The sequence below is a fragment of the Oxyura jamaicensis genome, chromosome 2 (assembly GCF_011077185.1).
Source record: "Oxyura jamaicensis isolate SHBP4307 breed ruddy duck chromosome 2, BPBGC_Ojam_1.0, whole genome shotgun sequence".
Lineage (NCBI taxonomy): Eukaryota > Metazoa > Chordata > Aves > Anseriformes > Anatidae > Oxyura > Oxyura jamaicensis.
The window spans coordinates 152,402,539-152,420,247 of NC_048894.1; the positions used below are offsets into that span (position 1 = coordinate 152,402,539).

Here is a 17,709-nt window from a genome sequence, read left to right on the forward strand (position 1 = left end):
GTCTGCATGAAGACCATAGTGTACCACTGTGGAGTATATTTCCGCACTGCAGCCCATGGAGGAGCCCATGGTGGAGCAGGTGGATGTAGCCTGAAGGAGGCTGCGGCCCCCACAGGATCAGATTCCAGGTTGGAGCTGCAGCCTGTGAAAGGGAGCAGGTGATCTGGTGGCAGCTGCAGCCCATGGAGAATCCATTTTAGAGAATTCAGTTCCTGAAAGATGGAACTCATACTATAGACCCATATTGCAGAGCTCCTTGAAGAACTGCTGTCTGTGGGAAACTCACATAGGATCACTATGGGAAGGACCACATCCCATGAGAGGGACCCCACATTGGAACAGGGGAAGAGAGAAGATGAAGGAGCAGCAGAAGATAAAATGTTATGGACTGACCACAGTCCCTATTCCCCATTTCCTCTGTGTCGCTCAGGGGAAGGAGTTAGAGGAGGGTGGATGGTGAAGTTGTCTTTAGTTTGATTTAGTTCTCACTGCTCTCTACTATTGACAGTTGGCAATAAATTACATTACTCTTTCTTTTGCACAGTCTGTTTTGCCTGTGATGGTAAATGGTGAGAGATCTCCCTGTCCTTATATCAAACAACAAGCTTTCTTTTATTGTATTTTCTTCCCTTGTCCTTCTGAGAAGGGGGAGTGCAAGATTGTCTGGTGTTTAGTTACTTACTGGTGTCACATCACCACTAGCTTTTTCCTAGTAACTGGAAGGATATTCTTTCAGAAGCATTGCAGACCAATGGGGAGACTACTTCAGAAAGAATAGCAAAGCGCTTTTTTTTTTTTTTTTTTTTTTTTTTTTTTTTTTTTTTCCCACTGAATTGCACCTTCTGAATGCAGTGAAATGCTTAAAGGTGAATAGATTCCCAAACTAATTTCCAGAGGGAAGTGTTCAACATCACCTAGGTGAAATCCACATTTAGAAAAACAAGTTTTCTATAGTTAAGCTCTACAAGTGCTAAGATCAGTGCCTAGAGTATGTCTGAGGTATCAGAGGCTTGCAGATCTGTGATTTATTGGAGGAGCCATTGGAGGCCACCTGGAATATCCCAAAACACATAAAATGCTGCAGAACATTGGCACCTGACATTGGCACATTTTAGGAAACTGAATATTGCCTAGATTTTTGTGTGCTAGTACTGAATACATATGGTATTCACATTCCTAAGCATAGAACAAAGAACCATTTCAGACAATAATGGTTTCAGATATGGAAGATGTGCAAGATGTGTGGGTGTATGGGTGTGGTGGTTCTACCGTGCTAGGCAGTTGAACACCACAACCGCTCTCTCACTCCCCCTCCTCAGATGAGGAGGGGAAGAAGTAAAGGAAAGAACGGGTTGAGATAAGGATGATTTAATTAAAAAGGGGAAATATATATATATATATAATTAAGGAAATATTATTATTAATTAAACAATTCCACTAAAGGGAAAAAAGGGAAAGGGGAAAAGGGAGGGGGAAAGGGAATAACAAAACAAAACAAGTAAAGGCTATGTGGAAGTGCAGAGGAAAGAAATTACTCTCTACTTCCCACAAATGAGCGATGCTTGACCACGTCCTTGAAGCAGGGCCTCAACGCACGTAGCCGGTGTTCGGGAGGAGGACAGACGTTTTCGCAACGAGAGCCCACCCCTCCCCTCTTCTTCCTTTTTCCACCTTTTATTGCTGAGTGTGACATCATATGGTATGGAATATCCCTTTGGTTGGTTTAGGTCAGCTGCCCTGCTGATGTTTCTTTCTCACTTTTTGCCCACCCCCTAGGAGGGTCAGAGAGAGTCCTGATGCTGTGCCAGCACTGCTCAGCAGCAGACACAACACTGGTGTGATACCACTGCTGTTCTAGCTACAAGTGCAGAGCGCAGCACTGTATGGGCTGCTGCAGGGAAAGTTAACATCCCAGCCAGACCCAGTACAATGGGAGACATATGTTCTGCTGGAACAGGACAGAATTCTGTAACCCTGCTTATGAAATAACACTAGGTTACAGAATTCTGCTCTCCACCTCCTTTGACCTGAAATGAGACCTTCAATGTTTAGGTCACATGAAGACACTAACACTTAGTTGATTATCACCAAATTGAATACCAGTTTGCATATGTAGATAGATACTTGCTTCTTTCCTGGTTTTTGGTAGAAGTTGCTGAACGCAGCAGCTGATAGAAGCAAGACAGTCACTGCTCCATGCCCACAGGTCCAAATAGTAGTGAGGCTGAACATCCCAGTAGCCACATGCACACAGCACACCTATGCAACACATATATAAATATCCTTATATCTAATCTAAGCCTACCTTCTTTTATTTTAAAGCAATTACTCCTTGTCCTATCACTACATTCCCTGACAAAGAGTCCCTCTCCAGATTTATGGTAGGCTTTATTTATGTACTGGAAGGCTGCTGTATGGGTTCCCTGGAATGTTCTCTTCTCCAGGCTGAACAACCCTAGCTCCTTCAGCCTGTCTTCATAGGAGAGGTGCTCCAGCCCTTTGGTAATCTTCACAGCCTGCCTCCAGACTCACTCCAACACATCCACATCCTTCTTGTGCCAGGGGCCCCTGATCTGAGTGCAGTACTCCAGGTGGAGTCACATAAGAGCAGAGGGGGAGAGTCACCTCCCTCAATCTGCTGGCCACACTTCTTTTGATGCAGCCTAGTGTACAGCTGGCTTTCTGGGCTGCAAGCAAACATTGCTGGCTTGTGTTGAGTTTTTCATCAACCAACACCCCCCAGGTCATTCTCCTCAGGGCTGCTCTCAAGCCATTCTCTACCCAGCCTGTATTTGTGCTTGGGATTACCCTGGCCCAGATACAGGATCTTGCACTTGGTCTTGTTGAACTTCATGAGTTTCACACAGGCACAGTTCTCAGGCATAGCAAGGTCTCTCTGGATGGCATCTCTTCCCTCCAGAGTGTAGACAGCAACACATATCTCAGTGCCATCTGTAAATTTGCTGTGGCGGCACTCAACTTCACTGTCCATGTCACTGACAAAGACATTAAACAGTGCCGGTCTTAATACTGACCCCTCAGCACTCGTTACTGATCTCCACCTGGACATTGAGCCATTGACCACAATTCTTTGAGTGTGACCATCCAGCCAATTCCTTACACACTAAATGGTCCACCTTTCAAACCCATGTCTCTCCAATTCAGAGACAAGGATATCATTGGCGACAGTGTCAAATGCTTTGCACGAGTCCAGGTAGATGACGGCAGTTGCTCTTCCCCTATCCACCAATTCGGTAAACCCAGAAGAAATGTATATAAATGTATATTTCTTCTTTCAAATTCCTATAATCTATTTTAGTTGACTCCTCACTTTGCGTGCTGGCTTTAACAATTTCTTCTTTAGGAACTAAGACTGTGTCTAGAGAAAGTTTCTTGTCTATGTATTTTATGAAGGGCTATGCATTTAAAAAGAGATGTTTCTTCTAAGCTTTTAAATATCTGCAGTCCTCTGTGTAGATCTTCTATAGTCTCCAAACACCATTGAACTCTGCAGTGCAATTCTAGAACATGAGTGTATGTCGATAGCTGTTATATACTCCATGAATATAAAAGTAACCTTATCATCCTGGTGGATCCAGTGACACAGAGCCACAAAGGGCTGAAAGGAAATGCCAAACAGTAGGTCAGAACCACAACTAAGCCTAGAGCTGAGGTCTTTGGTGTCAGTGGTAAAGGCCTAATTACAAGCTGATAATGTCCTAAAGATAATCTTTTCTAATCCTGTTTCAGCTATTGTTTGATTTTTTTTTTTATTTTTTTTATTTTTTCTCGAATGCCACAAATTCTTTCCCTTCTCACTGTCAAGCAATTAACTGTAAACTCCGAACAAATATATACTGTAGGTCTGGATTACCCTGGAGATAGAGGCACTGTCTGCCTTAGCTTTCTCTTTGGAAAAGATTTAGTGTACATATAAAACAGCCATGCAACCTTAACAGAAGGACATTTATAAGGAAAGCAAAGGTGATTAATTATTACACAGTAGACAGTTAAATATTGATTAAATACAAGGGACACATACTGGATTGAACCAACTAACATGCACATGAATTGAGTTTATTATCATTATGGCAATAACTATAAGCTCAAACAGAGCTAGACAACTTGCAAGCATTTAAAATGCCCGTTCCCAAGAGAGACTGCAGCTTTATATAAGATATGTAAGCACAGGTAAGCAGAAGGAAAACATACTAAGTTTTGTTTCTTTATTTGCTTGGTTTGGTTTGGTTTTGTTTTCTTCCATTGAAATAGTAAACTAAACAGTCTTTGCAGAAAGGGCTACTTCCTCCTGCACCAAGCACATTTGAGCTCCTCAAGCTGATATCAGAACATAAAATCAGAGAAATTATTTGCATATATGATGTAAGTGTATTGGGTTTACATGGCAAGGTTTTAGGGGTGGCCTCTGTGAGAAGAGTCCAGAAGCTGCACCATGTCAGGTAAGGGCCATTTTCAGATGTTCCCCAGCACTTCTCAGGGGGAGGAAGAGGAAGAGGATGGAGAGGGGGAAGGTCTTTTTAGTTTCTTTATTTCTCACTTCTCTAGGTTGTCAGTAATAGGTAATACATTTATCTAATCTCCATAAGCTGATTCTTTTTTTGCCCGTGACAATAATTGCTGAGTGATCTCTCTGTCCTTATCTCAAGACTTTTCCATTGTATTTTCTCCACCTTTCCCTTTGAGGAGAGGAAGTAACAGTGGTTGTGGTGGAGACTGGCTGCCAGCTGAGTAAAACCTCCACAGAAAGACCAAGCAAAAAAAATTATCTGGAAGAGCTTCAGACAGACAGCTAATGAAGAACATGAAAATCTCTTTCTCGGTAGAAGAAAAAAAAAAAAAAAAAATCACAAAAGAATACATCTAGCATCTACCTCTTCATTTTAAGAAATGTTAAACTTTTTTTTTTTTTTTTTTTTTTTTTTTTTTTTTAGGTCTTTATCACCCAAAGAAGCAAAATTTACAGATTACTAAATTCTGATAGTCATTGGTGTGATAGAAGGGCTGATTTAATAGCACTGCACAGTTCTCTTCCACTTGTTTAACTCCTGTTAAAGAAGCAACTAAAAAATAGAGTGCTAGGCACTGTCTCTAAGTTTTCAAGTGAGACTAAGGAATAATCTGGTTACAGATCCATATGTTGTATAAGTCATGGATAACCTCTTCCCTCAGGTTTTCTATGAGTTGACATAAATAAAACCTGTAGGTTTTATCCTGCATTTATTCTTGGACTTGAGAACTGCTGTTCCTTCTGGTGACCTGAAGAAGTTTTTGTGAAGCCCGTGTGCTTCTCACCCCCACTGTGTGGACTGATGTAATTAAAAATAGCATTTCTTCTACAAACTTTGCCTGTCATATCTTGTGTACTACCAATACAACCACTATAAATGATAAAATCAATGAATGTAGTAGGAAGGAAAGGCACAATGCAATGTTAATAAAATAGTTAAATTTCTCTTCTAAAAAGCTGCCAGTGAAAATGCAATGGCAGCTAGGAATTCTGAAATGATTGATGCATCTCAGGCAGATAAAAATATCAACAACAATATTTTTTCTTACTTTGAGTATGAAGAAGTCACTTCACAATAGAAGGGATATGAGAAAAAATGATATCTACAAAGAAACATAGTCATCTAGTGCCACTTTGGTTGCCTAAAGTGTCTAAAGTTTCCACATGTGACTTGACAAATGACACAGAGCTTATAGAGCTTATGGGAGGGTAGCCTCTGTCTGCACAGTCACCTGTAGGTTATGTCAAGATCTGAGAAAGTCCTGTTTTTCAATGCTCAGTAAACTGAAAAAAAAAATATCAAAATTGAATAGTGTCTCCCCATACCATATATATTGCTTTGTATAAATACTCTGTTTTGTAGGGATACAAAATTTGATTAAATTCTGCTCATTTTGAATAGAATTAGGAAATTTCAGTGAAAGATTTTTCATGAGCTACAGGGAGGTGTGAGAGACTGTGGGAAAGAGATGAGAATGACTGTGGAGAAAGTGAAAAAAGAAGAGTGGTAACAGTCCAGCCCTAGGAAAAAGAAAGATAGAAGGACATTTCATGCAAAGTGAGGTAGAACTCAAATGGCAGGAGTAGGTGCCACAAACACACAAACACACAAAGCACACAAACACACAGAAGCACGTACAGCTTTTTTTTAAAATAGCCATCTTCTTTTTGATTCAAATACTTTAATTTTTATTTTAAAAAAAAAGATTTAAAAGATGTTCTGTGTATTAATAGTATTTCTCTGCTCCAAGAGTCTTTCCTTTGGGTACTGTAAGATAGTTTATTATCCATTATCTGTAACACAAAGATAATGAAAGTGGTTCTATTGTACTGTATTGTGAAACCCACAGGAATACCAGGATTTGACAGTCATGATATATCTCAGTTAGTTTCTAATGTGTAAAGCCATCACAAATCATGGAGCAGACAGTCTGTTGGTTAAATAAGTCTACAAAGTAAGATGATAGAGTTCTTCATTTATCTTCATTGAAACAGCTTTGACTGCTGTGTAGTTGATAAAATAAATCTAGTCTTATTCAGAATCTCTTGTCTTTGCCCATTGTAAGTCAGCAGTTTCCATTCTACTACATAAATTCTTATGCAGCTCTCATCACCCACAATATTGGAGTACCTTCCATTAGCACATCATGTAAAGTGACTAATGTGTCAACTCTAGCTCATTTTCTTTCTCTCCCCTCTCCCATGGGAGAGAATTGTGTATGTTCTATTTGTTCATAAAAGTAAAGACAAGTCAAAGAATTGCAACAAGCAATGGAGAGGCTCATTGTGATGGTCTGCTTTAAGGGGAGAACATTGTACAGTCACAGAATAATCCCTGAATATAATCCCATGCATGTAATATTTATATAGAAAGTTCAGTGCTGCCAATGGATCAGAGCTGTTCTCACATTCTCACTTCTGTTTTCTATAAGTCTACATTCCTCTCCATTGCTATAAAGATACTTAAATCATATGCACAGATTTACAATGCAAATTTTAAGGCTAGACAAGTGAAATACATACTCCCTGCTTTCATAACTGTAAATAAAGCTCAAGATTCTGAATTTCACTTGGTGTTCAATGACAAAGAGTGATTAAAACAGATTGTTTGTTTATGTATGTTGTGTCTCCTGGAAACTCAAGATCTAATGCAAACAGTATTTGCAATTAATGGTTTAATTCCAAGCTATATTTTATGGCTGTAACTTGGCCAAAAAGTAAGAAAATCATGACTATCACAGTATTGTTAAGTAGCTTTTCTCAGACTTTTTTTAATATTTTTTTTTAAAAAAAGGTATCACTCAGATGTGTGGGTTTGTAAGACTGTAAATTAGGTAAGAAATCCAGAATCAGTAACAAAATATTGACTGTGTTACTCAGTGATAGATATGTATGCTTCAGACAACAGCTGTTTTGTAGCAGAAACCTTTTAAAGTGCTTTCCTTTGCTCATCAGGATCATCACTGATCTCTGGTTTTAATTTAAAAAAAAAATTTTCATCTCAGACTTGGACCTGTTTTCCAGGTGTTATGCCATGTGTACTGAAGTGGTGCATACATAAAAATTTATATGGTGAAAGGTTGTTAGCACACAAGTCTGTACCATTTTACAACTGCATTAAAATCCCATAAAGGACTAGAGAGATAGTTGATCTTCGGTACCATTTTCCATCATGTTGTTAGGATGTACCCAATATTAAAACATTCCCTTGGAAATATGACATATGTTAAATGACATAGGGAGGTCTAAGATTTCTCTCTGCTAATCATCTTTGATGGCAGCAAACCATCTACCATATCACCTAGGCTGTTCATGTGCTGGTCTGAAACTACTATTATGTCAAGTCTAGGACATTAGCTGTAATTTTGCAGGCTTGAGATTGACCTTTGACTTTTATGTGAAATTCCAATTAAAAAAAAAAAAAAAAAAGTGGTTTGATTTTGGGAGCATTGGCAGAGAAAATATGTATATGTATATTTATATTTTCTGAATAGAATTTTTCTTGAATTAAATTGTTCATGTCTTAGTCACTTTCTTTTAGGCAGACTTTGAATGGCATTTTATAAAGAGGATATAGCATTTAACAAAAGACACAAGAAAAAAATAAAGTGAGTGACATCAAAGTGTGATTGTGGGTTGTGAGGAACAAAATGTTTAAAGTCAAGGCATTTTATTGCTCTTCCCTCTCACTTTTAATATCATTGTGATTTCTTCAGCATGTCAATGCAGGAGAAACATTAACTTAACATTCAAATTTCAGTAACAAGGAGGAAAAATCCATTTATTGCTAAAATGGAATCTGAAGAGTCAGATTTCCATTTAGATTGGTGGAGAGTGGTAGCAGCTGTGTAAAACTTTTTTTTTTTTTTTTTTTCCCTTCTGTTCCCTGGCCAGTCTAGCAGAGTCCTGGTACTAAACAGCTGTCTGGAAAGAAAGTAGGAAGGCTTTTAATAGGTTTACTAAGTTGATTGGTGAAAAAAAAAAAAAAAAAAAAAAAAAGAGAGAGAGATAACTGGGTAGCAAACTTTTTAGGATTTTTTTTCCAGGCTATTCATATATTTGTTTTCTCCCCACATAAATTAGCATGGGGTTTTGCTATTGTTATGTCATTGTTTTGTATCAGAAATAAGTGATATGCTCACAAAAGGTGGCATATTCATTTAAAAACTAGCAGGGGAATGCTTGCCAGCTTTGGGAGGTCCCTACCAATTCTATTTTGCTGAGAGTCATGTAATGACGCTGTGGATGGCACAATGTGAAATGCCTTAACTTTTCTTTATCTTTTGCAAATCTTCTGAGGATACAAAGTAATTTCAGTTCTTAAAACCTCCTGTCAGGCTAGATAGGCTCAGTGCTTATCCTTGAGTTTCCTCAGGATCACAGAGGACAAAGACCTTGGTGTCCCCACTGTGGTCATGCATAAGACCAAGAGCTAAATGGTACCATAGAAAACTGAAAGAGGTCTCGAAACTCTGAAGGTTAATGAGTCCAGCATGTACCTATTGCACAGCTGGATCTTATTTTGAAAATTGTTGTGGTTTACATTAGACAGCTTGAGTATAGGTTGTGTTTATAGCTGGGTGAAGAGGTAAAAACAATTAAATTTCCCTTTATTTTTCCAATTCTTATGTCCGTGGTACAAATCTGTCAGACTTCAACAGCCAGCTAAAGCTGGACTGAATTAGGGAGTGTATTAGAAAGGAAGGGGGGATCAACACATGGTTGCTAATGTCCCTGGTTAAACTGGTGTCACTTTCCCTCTTGCATGAACATTGAATCAATGCCCTGTAGCAAACAATTGCATGTAATTGCATATAATACTTAGAGCTCTTTTATCAAAATAAAATCCAGATAACTCTGGGTTACCTAGTTGTATTGCCAATGCTCCTTCTGCTGGAGACTGCTTAGTCACAGAAATACTCTAGGATAGAACTAAGAGATAAAGAAATAACAATATGTCAACACACTTTCATCAAGGAGCAACTAGTGCTAATTGCACACATCTGAGTCAAAGATACACTATGACTTCAAATTAATCTTTAATTAATCATCTAAGTTGTGATGAAAGTAGGACCAATCTTCTTTCTTCAATAAAATTTGAGGACTGTGCCCCATACTTCCTAGTGCTTTTAATAGCTATTCATAGAATCATAGAACCATAGAATCACAAAATGGTTTGGGTTGGAAGGGACCTTAAAGATCATCTAGTTCCACCACCCACCCCCACCCACAGGTGTCCCCCTGCAGGGACACCTCCCACTAGATGGCATCAGTCGTATGAGGTCTGGACTTTCTAGGCCTGGGTTCTTTAAATGGTACTTGCTAAATCTATTATTACTAAAAAACTAGAAATACTGTTAAGTTAGTGTTTTACAATGTATGTAAGCTGCACTGAAATTTTCTACATTAAATTACTGAAAATATATCTCTACAAACAAATAGAAAGTGTAAAAGATTTGCTCACAGATGTTCACTGTACTTATATATCATTTCACTGATGCTAAGAATAGATCATAATGGTTATTCTAGTCTGGCCTCTTTAAGGCCTTATGCCATCCAGTACTACCAAACGATAACTGCACTGAGACTTCAATATCCACTCCAGGTATAGAATTCTTTTAATATGCACCATGATGAATTGCAAGGTGCCTGACTTTCTTTTTGAAGATGACATGCATTTTTTAGATGCATAAAGCCTTTGTTGGATTAGGTGCCATTTTATTAATAAAAAAGACTACATACTGTGCAGCTGAGGCCTACGCTGGTACCAGGACCTTGGGGACAATTAAAAACATGCCTACAGACACAGGAAGTACACCACAATTATCTTTGTGGTATAGCACAAATATATGTCTCCCTACTTTAAGAATTCCTGGACAAAAGGGCTGCTGATGTAGTTACAAGAAGGAAAAAACAACCAACCAAGCAAACAAAAAGCAAATAATCCCAAACCCTCAAACTTATTTGCTTGATCAGCTCCACCTGAGGTACCCAATACCTGCAGCTGCAGCAAGTTTTTGTTGTGTTTTACATCTAAACCTCTAGGGGATTAATTTCCATTTTTCCATTATGTGTCCACGAAAAGGAAGGGATAAAAAGGAACTCAAATCTGATTTTTCAACCTTTGTGCTGAAACAAAATACCTTTCCTCTGTGCATTTGGAAGTGGAAAGACAAATAGATTTAGAAATAGTGTATAATATTTCCAGAGAGAGGACACCCCTGAAAACAGAAAACAAACACAAAACCGATCATCCTATGCTTTACACAGATGTTGGGTGAATAAGAGGCAAGATGGAGTAGGTGGAAAGGATTATTATTATTATTATTATTTCCCAGGAATGCTTTGTGCATTCTCAGCTGATGAAGAACATTTTTCAAATAAATTACTGACAAAAAAAAAAAATGTCAGCAAATTTGGTCTAATGAAAAAATCAGCATATGTGATATGAGGAGGGCCACTCAAAACACACTGTCCTATGTGCTCTGGTGCCTTTTTTTTTCATGTTTTCCAGCACTGTGGAGGACTGGTTTAGACAGACCTTGTGTGAGTTGATGATGTTTTGAGATCCAATCCATGATCTGGGAGCAGCAAAAGCATCTCTGCTTCAGGAGGGAGGACGGTCAGTAGAAACCTGAAGAATAGCTGTACTGGGTGTCCATTCCCAGGTGCTGGCAGGGGCTGCACGGCCTCTGTGGGCAGTGGCCCTGTCTGCCCTGTGCTGGACCCAGCCTGTTCCAGCCAGTTCCAGCAGACTCCAACTACCCCATGGCAGGGCCCAGCTGAGCCCAGACCCAGGGAAAACAGATCTCCAAAATAGCAGAGCGGGCACAGGCCGAGGAGGAGGCCCGGGGGAGGGGAGAAGCTGCAGAGGGCCCAGGCCCCAGGAGGAGGAGGGCAGGAGGGGCTCCAGGCCCACAGGCAGCAGGGATTCCCCGGCAGCCCTGCAGAGCCCCCGCTGGAGCAGATCTCCACCCTGCAGCCCGGGGAGGGCCCACGCTGCAGCAGGGGGACATTTCCTGAGGGAGCTGCGGCCGTGGGGAGCCCCCGTGGGAGCAGGGTGTTCCTGAAGGGCTGCAGCCCGGGACAGGGCCCCCGCTGGAGAAGGGCCATGGGTGAAGAGGAAGGGGTGGCTGAGAGGGGCTGGGGGGGCTGAGCACAGCCCCCATCCCATCCCCTGCACCGCTTAGGGGAGAGCAGGCAGGAGCAAAGAGTGACATTAGACCTGGGAAAGGGGTTGAGGTGAAAGTATCGCTTTACGTTTTTTTTTTTTGTTTGTTTGTTTTTTGTTGTTTTTTTTTTTTTTTTTTTCCTTTGTCACTATCAGTTCTACATTAAATTACTTTTCCCCGAATTGAGTCTGTTTTGTTTATAATGATACTTTGTAAATTATGTCCTTGCCTTTATCTTAAACCCATGGACTTTTCCATCCTATTTCTTTTCCCTGTCCTGCTGAGAAGAGAGAATAAGAGAGCAGCTGGTTGGATGCTTTGCTATTTTCCAGGGTTAACCCAGCACAGTAGGCCAGTTTTAGAATTGCAATTTTAAATAATTGTTTTTGGATTAGCAAATTTTAGCTTCTTAGAAGTATTGGAGGAGAAAGAGAATGCAATTTCAACCTCACTTTCAATAAATATAATTATTGCTTTTTGGCAAGGAAGACACTACCAATGGAAATCTTTTTCATGACATATACTTATTCCTACCCTTTTGCTGTAGTAAGTACTTTATAATATTTCTTTTAAAAGGAGACTGAGTGACTATTGATCTGTTTAGAACAGTCTGTCACAAGATGCTTTAAAGATATTATTTGTATCTAATTACACTTTCAGCTTTGTCATGGGTTTTATCTTCAGAAGAAAATAACTAGTGCTGGCTATTCCTTCCAGAGTCTCCCTGTGTCTCACTAGTGAGGTGAGCAGGGAACTTGGGCTCTCCAGGTGTACTACAGAGAAGATAAACTTCTGGAGCTATAAAGAGCATCTGCTAACTCACTAGCCTTATATAACTCCATCAACATTGGTTTCTTATCCCTCATCATCTGGTACCAGACTCCGACAAACACATGAATGGACACATAGTTTCTTTACACACTGCAATATCAAGCTATTATGATGCGTTGTATAGGTGGCCAAACAGCTATAAGGTCTAACTGCATCACAACTTAAACTGAAAAGATCTTTTCTATGTTTCACCTTTAGAAACATTTAATCCCTTCCCTATATCATTATCCTGCTCTTCACTGTCCTATTCTATCATATATTGGTCATATCAGTTTTAATTGGCAATTTTGACTACACAATGAACTTTCACACAGATTTCAGGCATTTGCAGCACTCTGTTCATGTTGTGTATTTTGAAATGCTATATTTAGCTATTGCCTGTTTTTCATATTCTCTTCCAGAAAGTATCAGGGGTGTCTCATGTAGATCTTCATCAGTCCTTTGATGAATTGCAATCATCCTGCTCATCAGTCTAGTACCAGCTGTTCTTCAGTTAAACTGCTGAGTTTTGCTGATGTTGATGTTTTGAAATCAACAGTTGCCCTGTCAGCCCCAAATAAATTTATTTTATAGTTAGGCATACAATATAAGCTAAGGTTGTTCTATAACTGATTGAAATGGATACCTCAAAGGAGACATTTATGCATTGTACAATGAATGCTAATTTTTAAAAGAGAGCCACTCTTCAGGCTCTGTGGACTGTAGAGTAAGCCTAGATGATTAGCTTAGATTTGACTTTTAGATGGCTTAAGTTAGGTAATATAAATCCCAACCTGCATTCCTGGACTTTATTGGTATTTAATCAACAGAAGTTATTTGTATGCAGCTATCTATTTTTAAACAAATGTAATCCAGTTAATGAAAGTAAGCTGAGACAACAAAAGGAAATATTACAGTTGTAGTGCTAGCTCTAATGAAATCAATGCAAATTTATACTAACTTCTCCACAGGCAAGATTTTAGCTTTGGTTTCAAATCCTGATTTAGAGCTATTGATTGCATTTATGAGGACTGGAGCTTTCATATTGGCATCCTTAAATACTGGGTTATTACGATATTTGAATAATTCTGAGGATTGGGAATTTACTTGTAATTTCAATTCCACAACTAAATAATGAAAGAAAATTTTCTTACCTTGATGTTTATGGTAAGATGCAACTGTTATATATTATAATAAGAGAAGGGAGTATGTATACCAAAAAAAAAAAAAAAATACAAAGAAAAAAAAGCAACAACAACCACACACACACAAAGTATCAGAACCAAATTTGCCTTTAACAAAGTGCCAAGTCTATCATAACTTATGCTTGCTCATTTTGTTCACCAAATTACATGAGGTTTACAAACAATAAGAAAAAATATATCCATTGATCACTTCTCTGTCTGAAGTCATCTGAATTTATTTTATTTGGAAAACTGAATTGTTAGAAGCTGCAGTTACTGAACAATATGCAACAATAATTAAGGTGAATAATCAAGTATGTGGAACAGACAGCTTAGGACATGAACCAACACGATCAAGTACAAAAATCGACCTAGGCACAAAATAAGATGCCTGGGAGAGTCTGTGGGATCTTCTGAAATTCCCACCTTGCAAGTTCCTGAAACAAATGCATTGCTGTGAAGGGGTTTGGAAGATTAGTTGACCACCTTGTTACAAGTCAGTTTATTGTGTCAAACCAGTTTGCCTTATTCATGCTGAGAAGACAATGAATTTTTGACAGGACAAGCTGAGGGTTTCCTGAGCCACCCTAGGGATTAATGATGGAAGTGGACTGGATGTGCACACAATGCGCATCCCACAGTTTTAACTACAAGGCAACCTGGAGTTTCATACTTAAAATTGAAATTTCATAGCTTTTACGAAAATTGTATTTTTTGATTTGCATTTGCAGGCATGAAGAATGTGCCTGCAGATTTTTGCTTTTGCTTTATTGGTTACCCATAGTCTTTACTCAGATATAATTACTTGTTCAATGGTAGAAGAAAGATTGTTTTTCAGTTAGTATCTCTTCAAGCTTACATGAAAGACCATATGAAATGAGTTTAAAACTTTAATTGCAACATTTTTCAGCTTTGACCTCTTACCAGTACTAGTAGTTTCTATACAATATGCTTTTAATGTCTAATTGAATACTAATAAAGATAGTTCATACTCCTGTGGTGGTTTCACACTTACGGCTAGCTAAACTCCACCACAACCACTCTCACTCCTCATCCTCAAAGGAACAGGGTAAGAAAATACAATGAAAGGCCTGAAGGGTTGAGATAAAGACAGGGAGATATCACTAGTTACTGCCACAAGCAAAACAGACTGTGCATAAGGAAGATTAATGTAATTTATTGCCTATTGATAGTACAAGTGAACAGTGAGAACTGCAAACAAACTAAAAACAACTTTACCATCCACTCTCTTCTACCTTCATCCCCTGAATGGGGAATGGGTGTTGTAGTCAGTCCATAATGCTTCACTATTTGCCACTCTTTCATCCTCACTCTCTTCCCCTGTTCCAATGTGGGGTCCTTCCCACGGGATGCTGTTTTTCCCAAAGTGATCCTATGTGAGCTTCCCACAGGCAGCAGCTCTTCAAGAATTTCTGCAATATGGGTCTGTGCCACGGGGTCCATCCTTCAGGAATGGAATGCTCCAGCATGTATTCCACCATGGATGGAAGTTCCTGCAAGACCTTCTGCTCCACTGAGGGCTTCTCTCTATGGGATGCAGGTCCAGCCAAAAGTCTGCTCCTGCGGTGTCTCTCCATGGGTACAATGGAGCACCTCCTCCCTTCCTTCTCCACTGACCTGGGTGTCTGCGGAATTGTTTCTGTATACATTTTCTCACTCCTCAATCCCAGCTTCTGTTACACAGAATCCCACAGAATAGTCTAGGTTGGAAGAGACCTCCGAGATCACCGAGTCCAACCTCTGACCTAATGCTAACAAGTCCTCCACTAAGCCATATCCCTAAGCTCTACATCTAAACATCTTTTAAAGACCTCCAGGGATGGTGACTCAGCCACTTCCCTGGGCAGCCTATTCCAGTGACTAACAACCCGTTCAGTAAAGAAGTTCTTCCTAATATCCAACCTAAACCTCCCCTGGTGCAACTTTAGCCCATTCCCCCTCGTCCTGTCACCAGGCACGTGGGAGAATAGACCAACCCCCACCTCACTACAGCCTCCTTTCAGGTACCTGTAGAGTGCAATAAGGTCGCCCCTGAGCCTCCTCTTCTCCAGGCTAAACAGTCCCAGCTCCCTCAGCCACTCCTCGTAAGACTTGTAAGACTGTTGTGCAGCATGTTTTCTTTTCTTCAATATGCTTTCACATAGGTGCAATTAACAATACTCATTGGCTCGGCTTTGGGCAGGGGTTGGTTCCTTTTGGAGCTGTCTGGAAGTGTTTCTTATGTAACTTGGGGCAGCTTCTGGACTCTTTTCAAAGAAGTCCCCCTACTGCCAAAACCTTGCCACATAAACCTAATACAACTCATTGTCTATAGCTCAAACTATCTTTGCATATTATCAGTCATTATAAAGTTATAAAAAGTGCAGTATCATTTCTCAAGTATAGTGGAGTCTGGTTAAGACCAGGTTAATCAAGCTATTTTCATTAGTTAAGCACAGAATATATTAAAAAGAGATAAAATTATCAAAGATAATTTGGCAATTATATGGGATATGAATCAGGAATTGTTTTGTTAATGTCAATCATTTTAAAACAGTTGCAGATGAAAACTGTAGCCAAAAGAAGGGGTAATATCTTCTGAACAGTGAAAACAAGCATCTGTATTTTTGTCTGAAAATTAAGAACAATATTCAAATCAATGAGGAACATGGAAATATCCAAGACCAAGAGTTCTCTTTTCTTTACAGCAGTTATTTTTTTCAAACTTGCTCCACTTGAAATCAGTGGAAACACACTCAATATTTGCCACATAGAAGATGGTTTGAGTTCTTGGTAATTTATACAAACAACCTTTCTGACCAGAACTCAAAAGAGCACTGCACAGTATGTGCTTGTACTTGTTTCATTTAAAGTGCTTGATGGGGAATTTGCATTTTTTGCTTTAATTAAAAATATTCTTAAACACGTTACTCCATAAGGGTAATCTGTTAATGTGGAGTCTAAGGCTATGCTGGATCCTGCAAGCCATAACTAAATGAGTGAATAAATGCGTTTCACTACTAACAATTTATTTGAATACTCAAAGGATTTGGGCTCAGATACACTTTAGGTTTTCCTTTGAAAACACTACAACCCAAGATTCAAGAATAATAAAGAAATAATTTTCACAGAATAAGAGAAGACTTTTAGTGTCCTAGTTATCTTTTTCTCCCTTTGACAGTTACAGATGAAAGAGTAAGAAAAGATTAATGCAGTTCCCATTGTTTCCTAGGGGAAAGGCTGAAGCTGACAGGATTTTTCCAAAAACTACAGACTGCTAAGATCAATGTGTTTTGCCCTAAATATCTCTGGCTTGTATGGAAAAATGTCAGAACAATAAAGCAGTTATTCTCTGGAGGTTGGCCTGAAATTATCACAAATTACTGAAAACTGCATGTTCTTCTATTGTAGCCAAGCTATCCCACCTTGTTGTTGAAGATGTTGTTTCAAGAATCTAACACTTAAATGACTTTTGGATGGAATCCTGATATTTTCTAGAATCACTAAATGGTGCTGCCAAAGCTACAAGGCAATTTACAAGACTGGATAAGAGTACTCCAGGAAAGACTGGATTTCAGACAATGCAAAATTGGAAGGAATATGTTGTGCACCAGATGGTTGTGCTGCCAGAGGGAACTTGACAGGCTGGAGAAATGAACTGACAGGAAATTTGTGACGTTGAACAAAGAGAAAAGCCAAGTCCTGCACCAGAGGATCCAGATAATATCCCCAGGCATCAGTACAGGCTGGGCACCAACTGGATGGGAAGTAGGTCTCCTGAGAAGGAACGGCGGATCCTGGTGAACAACGAGTTGCATATAATTCATCACTAGGTCCTTGTGGCTAAGAAAATGAACAGATTCCTGGGGTGTATTAGTGTCCTGGTTTTGGCTAGGATAGAGTTAATTTTCTGGACCAGAGAACTAAACTGTGCCAGTCTCAGTTGTCCCTATATGCAAGATGAAAGTGTGTATGAGAAAGTCAGGTTGTTTAGAAAGTAAAGGAAATCCTACTC

The 17,709-nt window shown here is 39.3% G+C and overlaps 1 long non-coding RNA gene across 1 annotated transcript; it reads left to right on the forward strand.

The window, feature by feature from the left end:
* The first annotated feature begins 4,018 nt into the window (after nucleotides 1–4,018).
* Nucleotides 4,019–17,586, forward strand: LOC118162684. The gene is made up of 2 exons (XR_004748562.1): nucleotides 4,019–4,191; nucleotides 16,927–17,586. It is a non-coding gene; the product is annotated as an uncharacterized LOC118162684 (long non-coding RNA).
* Nucleotides 17,587–17,709: the final 123 nt, after the last annotated feature.